We start from the raw sequence: 12402 nt of genomic DNA, 5'->3' as shown, positions 1-12402 counted from the left end.
CATCGTGTTAGTGGTGGGGGAAGGGAGAAAACAGATTTGTGTAATCTATGCGTTTAGTATGTTAGTCTTGGTCACAGGCATCAATGCGGATGTGTCCGTGCCTAAAAGAGGGCTTTCCTCAAATCCCAGGGAGCCTGGGACCCAGGGTGCCAGGGTGCTTCTGTAAAATTCTGGCCTGAGGGATGGAGACTGACAGTGTGTGACAGCTGAAGGTGGGTATTGGTGACCTGACGCTGAGTGAGTGATGCTGGGGTAGAAAATTGGGATCCTGTATGAGAGGGGAAAAAACTTACGACATGTTCTAGACAAGGGAGCTTGCAGGGACAGAAAAAAGAGTGGCAACATGGTCAAAGTTATGAAAAGCATGTTGAGGAGTGTTGTGCATAGATATTGGTAGGGTAAGACCTCCGGGTTTAAAACAGGAATACGCTCTGAATGACTGCAGCGAACGCTGCCAGTGTGCGCCAGAAGTAAATATAGTAGAGTAAGCACTGCTACAGAGTCATTGAAGTCAACGCTGCATAACATAGAATTGCATAATATATTTGTTTGTCAAGGTTATTAGAGCACAATTTTAAATGGATCCGAGTCCTTGGAAAGGTGACTGTATTCTGGTTCTCTGGGCTGAGGTTTCCAATACGTCCCAGTCTGATCTGGCGGCAGACTGCCAGCAGAAGGGATGAGCTTGCCGTTCCCCTCCTACCACCTCTGGTGCTTGTCCGACCGGCTCGTGAGCTGGTTCCACTCACTGTGCCAGGAGGAAGGGAGCTGCCCTCTCTCCAAAGAAACGAGGGGGGAAAAAAAAAGAAGGGATTTTTGTTGGTCCGGTCAGCTCAGGTTGTGAGGGGATGAGAGAGGGTCTCCAAGGGGTGCATGTGTGAGTGGGTAGGTGGAGGTATCCGTAAGTGCGTGGGGCAGCGGGCGGGCAGGCTGTCTCAGCTCCGTGTCCCACCTCAGAGCTGGAGCAAACGGGCGGCGTTCCTCCCCTCTCTCGCCAAGGGTGCGGTCGGTGCATGACGCAGCAACCGTCAGAGACCCGGATTTCAGGGCACTGTCACACTCTCAGAAAGAGTGCTGAAACTGTTTACGAAATGAGTATTTTGTAAATGATAAAGACTAAACACATTCTTATTCATTTGCATAATTTTGAATCACTTATCCTTCTGAGGGCTGTAGTAATTTGGCTCATGTTAAAGAACACTTAATGGTGTAATTGAGCTCAAGCCGTTGGTTGCCGAGCCGAGTTGACACCGTAGGTAGGAGGTGTGTTTTTGGGGAGACGATGTGTATTCCCTGTAATGTCCCTGGCACCATGGAGCAGTACCCTGAGGGCTCAAAGTGCTGCGGGTAGGACAGGTAGGAGGCACGGTCAGGGCCGTGAAGGGTCGGGATATCTTTCAGAAAGAGCTTGAGACCTGGAGCAATGGAAGTGGGATGTATCTCCATGGTGATAGCATGCAGGGTCATGACCTTAGGGAGGCATTAGGAGAAAGAAACTTTTGCTCTGAGCTGGGTAGGATGGAGGGGGTTACCAGCTGGAAGTGCTGGAGAAACACGTCTTTAGTTTGCACAGTCACAAGGTGACAGTGAGCCACAAGGATGGCGCTGGGCAGAAGATGGTAAAGTGGGGTAACAGAGGAGGCAGGTAATCTCAAGGATGGGGAGTCATCTGAGAGCAAACTCCAAGAACTTGCTTGGTTTGGGTGGTAAAATGAGCCCTGACAGGGAGGTGGTGTAATTCATTTTTATTGTCAGGGAAATAAACTTTGGGGATAAGGAAAAGCTGTTTAAGCTGCTGGATCAATGTTGGCATGAAAACAAATGGATAAAAGCTGTTCAGGAATAAATGTTAGGCTGAAAATTAGAGGTTTTTTAACTATTGGAGGAACTCAGTTCTGCAGTAGGTATCAGATATGGAGACTGAGGAAGAGAATTGTCAGTATGTTGGGGTCCATCGCTGTGATTGGGGTTCTTGGACGTGATGCTTGTAATGGAGGGCCTGAGCTAATGATCTGTAAAGGAAATGCCTTTCCCATCTGCCTCTGTATGTGGTGGTGGGTTATCATGACCGCGTCATGTCCAAGTAGGAAAGGGGAAACTGTCCCTTGCTGTCACGGTTTTAAGTGTCTGGATGGGAATATGTGCTGAACCAAACCGCTCCTTCCCCAGGATGGAGAATTTGTGTTGTCCAAAGTGAAGTGAAGTTTTAACCTTTGCTTTACATTTAATCTGTGAATGTCTCTGCTGTTATGGTCACTTATGACACTTATTTTTATGTTTGGTTTTTTTCCTAGGTATTTTTATGGCCTCTGTCACAGTGGTATCTCAGTGTCTCCCAGGCATTTATGGATTTATTCTGAGAACGTTCCTGTAAGGTAGGGAAACATTATCACCTTTATTTTACAGACTGGGAACTGATGCACAGGGAGATAAAGGTTGCAGGAGGAGTCTGTAGCATAGCCAGCAGTCAAATGCTGATTGCCAGCAACTTCTTTATTGTCCTAATCCCAAACCCAGCTACTTGTCTTTGGCTTTTTTCTTTCTGTCTTTACTTTTTTCTCCGGCCCCCCCCCCCCCCCCTTTTTTTCTCTTTCTTTGCTTCCCCCCCTTTCTTTTTCCCTTTCCTAGTCTGAGTTTTAGTAGAAACAATCTGCAAAGGGCTGGGTGGACCTGTGGAAAATATGATTAGTGTTACTGGTGTCCTTTTTTTAACATTGTTACTTACGAGTTGAAATGCCTTTCTAAAAATATCAGCAGATCTGTTTATGTTAAATGATTAACATGTTTAGACTTTCAACAGATAAGCTGTCATGCTTTTTTGAGTCAGTAACTCCTTTATCCTACCTGTCCAGGCTTGTGGCTGTTGAATTCTTTCCCTGCCTAAGCTAGCGCCATCCCAATCACCTAAAGCAATGCCAAGAATTTCATCATCCATGCAAAGATCTGATTCATGTCAAGACAGGTGTAAAGTTTCTCAAGCACCCTTATGTATAATTACTGTTTAACTTTATTTTTCAAAGGTCTTTTCTAAGCCAGCTAAAATGTTCAGCTTTGAGCTCCCAGATTCTCCCAGAAATTGGATTTCAGTGCCTGATTAGTGATGCTGATCCCTTTCAAAAGTATTGCAAAGTTCCTGATGCATGTGTGCACACTGAATTACAATTTACATCATAAAATCAAATATAATGAATAACAGCTTTTTTTCCCTTCAACTAAGGAATTTTTAAGATAGGTCTCCCTTGAGCCCTTCTTTCCCTTCAAGTTGGTAAAGTGTGACTTTTACTACTTAAGGAGTTTTCTTAGAGCTACGGCAACATTATAAATTATGAAGACACCAGCAAGCTCTGACAATTAAATATTTTTATTGTATATTAAAATAAGCAACATTATTAAAATGATAACATTGCAAAGAAATATTAATGCCATCTTTGCAATTTCACAATCTGTAAAATACACACATTGGATTACATCTATACTCTTTATTAATGTATATTACGTGTCTTTGTGTCCCCAAGAATGAAGCCCTAATGACTCATGAACTGTCTCAAAGTGCACTAAATAAGATTAAAGAGCTGGCCAGTGACCTTAACAGTCAATTAGGCTATGCATTACTCAGCCCAGTATTTGTGGAGTGTAGAAGGGAAGCAAAAACTCATTAGCTAAGATGCTGATGCTTGAAACAAACAAGATTTCTTTAAAACCAGGAACTGGTCTTGTCTCTTAAGTGGAGATCGAAGCACTTACAGTAGGTACGTCTTTGTGTATGTGTGTTTGAAAGTACTGCTGGTGTGGTCCTGGGGAGTGGAGAAAAGCCTGCTAGTGAGCTTTTGGGCTCAAAGCCTTTTGGAATAGATCCTGCCAGGCATAGATGGTGTTGGGTCAGGCAGTGGCAGGTGCAGTAGGGGATGGTGCTTAGGTTTTGGGATGTGCCATCCGAGAGGTTATGCAAAGACAGCACAAATGGGAGGGCTGGTTTCAGAAACCTCATGTTTCACAGAAACAGCAGGGCAGGGAAGAACGTCTTGGCGTGGCGTATTACATGCTTGGTTTTCCTCAAATGTGGGCCCAGGGTTGGCAAGATTGCCTTTGGATGCATGCGGGAGTGTGCCCGCTGAAGAGCAGAGTTTGAAGACTGCATCCCCTTCTTCCACAGCTCAGGAGAGGGGAGATGAAGGGGTGCTGAGTACTGAGAGGTACAGCCTTGTCAGATCCCCTGTTCCCCACCAGCTCCCCCACCCCTTGCCCATGGAGTCGACAACATGAAACCAGGCTGGCAGTGGGCAGCAGGGCTGAGTGCATCCCAGTGATGGGTTAACTCGGTGAGATGCAAACCCAGACAGTACCTGAATTACGGGAGCGTCTCTTGTCATCTTTAGGATGACATTTCTTAACTAATAATCTGCATGTAGTTTTATATTGCCGGAAGCATCTCAGAGCACTCCTAGGTTGGAGACAGCCGCCCCCCTGGGAGGATGCTACATGTGACAAAACTGAACCGAGAGCAGTGACAACATTACATGGGCGCTGAGCTGGCAGCTTGGTCACGCTGCTCCTCAGCAAAACAGTGGTCCTTGAGGGCTTCTCAGTTTTATAGCGCTTCTGTGCAGTTATGTATGCTTTCAGCTGACCCGAGAAGTTCTTCTATCGTTCTTAATGTAAATTCAGGTTTTAGGAAATAAAAGATGACAGACTCAGTCCATACAAAATGTGGCTGAAAGTACAGTTTGAGTGGCATGCAATAGTGTCTTTTAAAGTAAATCAATTTTTTTGAACATAAATTGGGCAGAATTTCCCTGATCTAGGTCATAGTTTATCTGTAGGGTTTTCTTTTAAAATAATTTCCTTAATAAAGTCCATCTGATTAGGGGGGGAGGGCAGGGAAACCTGGGAAAAAAGTGTACTTTTGCTGTTCAGATGAATGGGAGAAGAAAGAAAAGGAGGCCTTTTCAATCATGTCAGGCTGAATCTAAAACATCAAGGAATGATGTTACAGGAGAACCCCTGAAGATAAACTGTAACCTAGATTAGCAGAATACAGATTAAGTTTTCTGGAGTTTGGAAACTGCAGTGCATCCTGAAGCAGTCTTTTGACATTCATTTAAACTAAAATTGGTGTATGGTTGCTCTTTCAGGGATATACAAAAATACCTAGTTTCCATTTGAATGTTACAGTCCTGAAGTTAATAACTTTAATAAAGTGAAGACTGCTTGAAAAGGTTAAAAAACCCAAACTCAGGATTTTCCATTTGAACTGGTTATTGCTAAAGAAATATTATATATCTATGTGATTATGGTTTGGGGGATTTTTATACATGCAGCGTTACCACTGAAAGCTGGACACTGGAATCACAGTTAAAACAGACTTCTGCATGATTAGTTTTCTTCATTCTGACTTTAAAGTATAAAGCAGTTGTCATCAGGTCCCACTGCCCTCTTATAATTCTTTAAATATTTTTATTTTTAAATTTATTTGCATTTTGGAAAATGTGTTGTGATACCATGTTCTAATTTAAGGGGTGTTTTCTGTAATATAGGTTATGTATTTCTACAAAATGTTGGCACAAAGCTTATGTGATTCAAAGTGATTTGATTGTGTGTTAATGCCACGTTGGCTGGAACATACTAATACTTAATGCAAAACAGCGAGTTACCCATTACTTTTCACTGTAATATAGCGAACAGTATTTTCTGGCTGTATTTAAATGACAGCCTCGAAAGGGCATCGGCTGAATTCGTTGGCGTAGCTCAGCATTCTTTATGTACGGCTATATTTTTTTTATTTTTTGGACTTAAGAGTCTTTACAGGCTCTTTTATCTTACAAATGAGTGGAGTGCTTTAATATATTGGAGCCCAAAGGGCATGACTGCTGGCCATTTACCTGGTTTCACGTGGTGTGTGTTGGAGAATGCATGTGGAGAGGGAAGGGTGGGGTTTAAAGCTCCAAATTTGGACTAGTAAAATTCCCTTCTGCTTTGAAGGTGTATGCTTTAGCTGTCTACAGGGATATATGTTTTCAAAAGTGTATTTATGAAAAAGAGCGTCAGCAGAAGCTGGAGATTTTACAAGATTTAACCATATTTGCAAAATTGAACATGAGCTTTAGCCCTCTGGTCTTTTTCATTTCCTTTGCTATTATATAATCAGTATATTGGTAGGTGGCTTTTGTTTTGTCACTTTACCTATTTAACTAATTTAGCTATCTGAGGGTTATGCAATAAAGGTAGAATCACCATAACTGGCATCGTAGCTGTCATCCCACGGAGTCAGCACTTGCTCGTGCTCTGGCGCAATGGCTTTGAATAGCTGCCACCCCGTGTGTGTGTTTTCTAAACCTGAGACAAGTGCTAAACTCATTAAAAATACATGCTACATAAGTTAATGTGCATAAGGAGTTTTGGTACTAAGATCTCCTTTGAGGATACGTTTAACTCTAATTAACTCGGTTTCGTTCTATCTACTATCAGCATAGGCTTGGCTGAAACCAGCCAGTATTGGTTAGACTTCTGGTTTGAAGTAGAGTCCAACAGGATGGCGGATTAAAAATGGCGCAGTTGTGCCTGTGCGGGGTTCCCGGTGCCTGTGCCAGCTCCCGGGGCTGTGCCAAGTGTGAGCACCGGCTGTGCCGTTCCTGGGGGCAGTGCCACACCGAGCGGATATGCATCCTGTCGTACTCTCAGGCAAACTCTGGATTTCTAAAGAGGCCCGAAATACTGAGGTTTGCCGAGCTGTGATTGAACAATTGCGTGATACCAAACTCCTCTGACTAAAACAGAATCTGAATTTTTCCACTAATAGCCTCTGCTGCTGTTCCTTATTCTGTCAGTATTTCACTGGTGTGGCTTTTCTCTCTGTTCATACCTTCTTTCTATTCATCATTAACTCAAGGATGATTTCCAAGGATTCTGCTAATTATGATCTGTTTTTCAGGGGAGGCAGGCAGCAAGACGGGGATTACTGATGGTTGCATTTGTAGTAAGAACAAGTACAAGCATACATGGATTGGAAATATTGGGTGGGTTTTTTTTGGCCCGACAGTGTTGGAAATCAAGCTTTGTTATGTCCAGTAAAGCAGGTTTCACCAAAAGCTGGTTGTAGTATTTATAAGAGAAGATTTTCACTGTATCACTCTGGAAGAAAATACTCACAGATCCATATTCAAGAGTAGACTGCTGTATTTTGTGTAACTGGAAGAATGTATGGATTTGTTGCATTTTCATCATAGCTAGCAAAAGAAAACTTTTTTTTCCCCTTCTTTTTGACTAGTACTAGGGTTTTAGTCTTGCAAAAGGATTTTCTAGGTAGAAACATCAGGTAAAATGGATTCTGGATTTAAACACGGAGGGCAGGGGGGAGAACCACCACCCAGCAGTTTTTGAGTGTTCATAATTTCCTTAAAATTGGACCTTTTAAAGTATTTCAGGTTGGGTACACTAGAAATGGAGGCATTCAAATCACTAACTGCTTTTGAGAATGACAGCCAGAATCTCTCCATTAACGTTGCATCTTCTGCCTAGGGGATCACAGAGCAGAGACTGATGCGCCTTTGAGGATGGAAATGGAGCAGCTTAAGAAGTTACTGTGCTTCAGCTGGGATGTGGTAACAGCACACAACCGTGTCTAGTTCATTTTGCTGAAACACAAAATAGAAATCACAGAGGATGATCTAAGGCTGTCTGTTTTGCTTTGCATAGAAGCAGACTAGCTATGCTCCTGTATAATAAGTTGCCATGTCTCAGCTATGAGGATGGTAATTTCCAGTTGATGAAAGGTAAATTATAGCTAGAACAGGTGGGTGCATTAAAATTGTAATGTGCTTCAAGATACCCGTCTCTGTTCGCAGAGGAGTGGGACTTGCTGTGCTGGTTTGGACCAGTGGTCATTCTAATTTGGTACCCTACCCCTGGCAATGATCAGTGCTAGATAACTGAGGCAATGTACATGAAATCATGCATTTGATTATCAAATGTTTTATCTGCTGGGGAAGTGTTGGCTTTTTTTTAATGTATCAAACCAAAACAGGCTGGTTTAGTCACTGAAAGAGTCCCTTCTAAAATGCAGTTAAATTTCTCTTTAAATCTTTCTTTGCAGCCAAGGAGTTTATTGACATTTCTTAATATTTTCCCTTCAGACATCTCAGCTGAGGGTTGGTCTAAGCCATATACGGTCTTTAATCTGGCTTGGTTTTGGGGTTTTTTTTTGTGTGTGTGGTTTTGTTGTTTTTTTTTTTTTTAATGTTCTTCTGCATCTCCAAAAAGCCAGAGTCATGGTAGATGAATAGTCTGGGGTTTTTTTTGCTAACATTATAGCTGAAAGATAAAATAGTAAATGGGTTTCATGTAGTTATTGTATTGCTTGAGTGTGTCTTCACATTAATTAAAATTAATTTAAACAAGGTGATAGGAGTAAAGTGCGGAGTAGGAAAAGAATAGATCAGAAAAAGCAGATAAGATAGGTGTATTCAAATAGTTAGAGCCTGATGAAATTTGCCCTAGGGTACATCAGCAACTAGCCAAGCAACCTTTGAACCATTTACAATTATCTTTTAGAAATCGTGAAGAGCAAGAGAGGTCCTGGAGGACTGAAAAGGGCAAATGCAGTACCTGCCTTTGAAAAAGGGAGATCCAGGGAATTACAAACTAGTTAGTCTAACTGCAACGCTTAGAGAATTGGAACAAAATTTTTAATCAGTTTCTAGGAATCTGGAGGATAAGATGATGATAAGGACTGGGGGGAGCAGTACCTGTGACATTACCTTGACTTCAGTAGCTTTTAACATAACCTCTTGTGGCATTTCTGTGGAATAGGGAAATATATATATTTATTTATACGGTAAACAGATAACTGTTTAAAGACCGTGTTTGAAGAGTAGTTACCTATAACTTGCTGTGAAAATCAGGGGAAGAAGGGGGGTGGCACGAGGAATCGTGTGAATACAGCCCTGTTTGTCTTGGGCTGAGCTTTATTTGCTGTTCTCTTTACTGTTGTGGACAAGGGAATACTTACCAAATCTGCAAGTAAGCCCAAACTGAGAGGGGCTCAAGCATTTGAAGCATAGTTCAGAATTAAATGGCTATGGTAGATTGAAAAAACGTTTGGAAATCTGCAGCATATAACTTACTGAGCTGAAATGAGGAAATACAAACTGATGAGGACGTGGCTAGGCTGCACAGCTGTGGAAGAGCGCTTTGGGACATGTGCTGGATCACCGCCTATGCGCAAGCTAACAGTTGTAGAGAGGACGACCTCCATCTGGAGTGTATTAAGAGGACTGTAATTAAAGGTAATGGTCCTGCCATGGTCAGTGCTGCTTAGGCCCTAGACATGGAGCTGTGTCCAGCTGCAAGGATGGTACATCAGGCAGCATGGGTTGGCTGAGGGCATGCCTGGATTTGGCTGGGGTCTGGAGGACAGATGAGATGTGGAGGTTATTGGAGCTGGGTCCGATCAGCCTGTGGATGAGGAGACCGAGCGATCGGTTGCTGTCTCGACCAAGGGATGGACAAGAGGTCCTCCCAGTTTATGGCAAAGCTGTAACTCGGATCCCACTGGTGACCACAAGTATGAGAGGCGCATCGACAAGTCAGGGAAGATGCCAAAAACTGGAGCAAATCAGGCAGAGGACTGGGTGGCTGGCTGGGGACTGGAGCAGGAGATGTACAAGTGGGGGCCAAGGGATCAGTGCTTCTCAAGCCCAGGGGAGGGAGGGTCTGACCATGGTCACCCACCCCAAGCGGGTTGGTGGGGTGACAGCAGTGTCCGGCTCTTCTGGGGGGAGCACAGGGAAGGGAAAAGAGGCCAAGTTCACAGGATGCAGCAAGGGAAGTTCCAAAAGTTCAACTTGAGAGTGGAAGAGAACTGGAAGGGTCCAAAGAGCTTGTGGCACTTCCATCTTTGGAGGTACTCAAAAACCAACTGGGCAAGGCTCTGGACAACATGGTCTGATTTCAGAGTAAGCCCTGCTTTGAGCAAGGGTTTGAACTAGGGACCTGCAGAGGTCCCTTCCCACCTGCTTTATTCTGAAGTTCAATGGACTATTTCCATCCTCCTTTTCTTTAGAGGATGAAATTTTTGAATGATAGGTCTCTCAGGTCAGTGGCAGTGCTCCCCCAGGTAATGTTAATCAATGGTTCAGAAGGGCCAGGTATTACTGAGATTGCTTCCCTTTGAGTAGTGTCTCTTAATAACATAAAAACGTTTGTTTTCTCAATCAGACTTCAAGAGGAAACACTGTAATCAAATGTTTAAATTTCTTCAGTGCTTCAGCATTTTCTTTTGTTAGAAGCACCAGTGTGTTTTCCAGGATACAGGTGTTTAAATTCATAGCATTTAAGAAACCTTTGCATCAAGCACATGGATTGGATTGGGTGCTTGAAGGAGACTGTTGCCTTGTAATATAATAAACACGTACCTAATCAGAGAAGCTGATTATTTCCCATCACAATAAATAGAAAACATGTGATCAGTGACTTCAGCATCTATTTCTTCTTAGTGTTTTGCAAAAGTAATAGCTATGAGCCTGTAATAGTGATATGCAATCTCTAACATGCAGTGGTTAAATATTAATATACATTGGCTGTGTTTAAAGATCAAGAACGGCTCTTATGTAATGAAATGTTAACTCTCTCTTAAGCTCCATCAAGTTTTGTAAGGTGACTTCTAGAAGGGGAGTGTGTTGCCGTTCTGAGTGGTGGTCTGTTGCATGAACCTTAGGAACAATTCAATGCAATTGTTTTTCTGGGTTAGAATATTGAGAAATCGACACTAAGGTTTCTGTCGAGGTCTGATTTAATCACTTAAAAACATAGCCAGGCTGCTTGACAGGTGACCACATAAAGCATTCCCAAAGACTAATGGTCTGTCTTGCTCATCTGTCCCCATTTCCTTAATCATGCTGGTAGGGTTTTTTGTTTTTGCTTTGGTTTTGAACCAGTGCCATTAAGCTGTCAAGGCCACATTGTTCAGAGGTGCGGCGGTCGAGGGGTTATTTCCCATGATAGCTGTGACAGTCTGTAGGGTCACGTAGCTATGGAGCTGCTCCATCCTCCCTGTTGGGACAGTCTCTCCTGACACTTACGCAGTGGCACCGGAGACTTTAGGGCATATGTGTAATCTTGGTTAATTGTGTTAGATATTTGTTCTCCTCATTTAATGTTTGTTGAAGTCTTGTAAATGAAGTTGCTACAGTGTGAAATTTTGTGGTGTCCAAGTTTGAAATGATCCCCTTATCTTGTTGACTTTCTTCCAAGCTGTTTCTTGTGGTGGTTCTGCTTTGCCAGACAGCACGCAGGAGTGGCGAGCGGGGCTTTCTCCTGAGTTTTACTTGATAGTCATTAACTCCAGATGGCAAATACCATTTTATGCTGCTGTTAAAGGTATTTTGTTCAAATGAAGTTCTGTTTCACATGCAATGGGGTTGAGTTTTTCTGGGAGTTTCAATTTATCTGTTTATCTCAGGAGCACGAATTATTGGCATTGCTGGAGTTGGAGACCCTAACACAATGAAGAAGGGCTGATACAACGTACGCTACAGATGTTATGACAAGAACGTCGTATCTTTTGCTGGATAGCAGAGTGACTGATTGGCTGTAGACATTCCTGACACTGCCTGACAGAAAGGGTTATTTTATCTGAAAACAGTGCAGTTACAGATGAGAGAGCTCCTGAAAAACATCACTCACTTTTACTAGCGACATCCATCACTTCCTAATTATGGGTGCTTTCAGGTGGAGAAACAAGTTCTTTCCGTTGCTCCTCTGGAGCTTTTCTTGTCACTGTGGCAGCAGCGTAGGGTTAAAGTCAGTCCTTTATCCAGGGGCAGAGGGACCTGTGGATTAAATTAACGCACATTGGTGTCTGTATGTGTTAGATGGGTATCACGCTGTTACAGGAACGGCAATGGCCAGTGACTGTGGAGAATGAATAGCTCTTTGTAGCTTAACCACCTACTTCGAAGCACAGAAGATCTGTTAAACTCTTTTGTTTGGAAGTCGGCAGTTTTCATTGTCCTTTGCAATGCTGAATCAGGTCAGAGCAAGTCATGAGAGTCCAGTGAAGAGAGAAACCCGTGATACCTGTTCAGAAACAGGAAAGAATCTCTGAATCTCAGTTTTCCAACACATGCGCTTATTTTTGGCAGCAGGAGCATGGCTCCCCTGGGTGGTCCAGGAGCTCTCGCCCCTCTGGATGTCCCTAGAGAGCTGCTGTGGCCATGGCACTTTCTTCTCCAGCCCTTGCTGGCTGCTAACTCCTGCTGCCTCCAAGCATGGGAGAGGGCAGGGTCTTCCCGCACCTCCTGGCCTGGCAGAGGTGCTCCTGGCAGAGCTGCCTGCTCACCACGGGGGCTGGGCTAGGGCTACCGCCAGGGCAGAAGCTCAAGTGGGATTTTTCCAAAATGCTGAATT

At 43.3% G+C, this 12402-nt stretch overlaps 1 protein-coding gene across 1 annotated transcript in view; it reads left to right on the top strand.

Moving 5' to 3' along the window:
* Positions 1-2289: 2289 nt before the first annotated feature.
* The window catches only part of PTPRF (protein tyrosine phosphatase, receptor type, F), a 304224-nt gene continuing 294111 nt past the window's right edge, over positions 2290-12402 (top strand). Inside the window, exon 1 of the mRNA XM_009332537.1 lies at positions 2290-2375. The gene's annotated coding sequence lies outside the window, so the exon portion shown is untranslated. The remainder of the gene's footprint in view (positions 2376-12402) is intronic.

Source organism: Pygoscelis adeliae, unplaced genomic scaffold (genome assembly GCF_000699105.1).
Source record: "Pygoscelis adeliae isolate BGI_AS28 unplaced genomic scaffold, ASM69910v1 Scaffold449, whole genome shotgun sequence".
NCBI classification, from domain to species: Eukaryota; Metazoa; Chordata; class Aves; order Sphenisciformes; family Spheniscidae; genus Pygoscelis; species Pygoscelis adeliae.
Note: the sequence above shows the minus strand (reverse complement) of the source record. Positions and strands in the feature narration are given on the sequence as shown.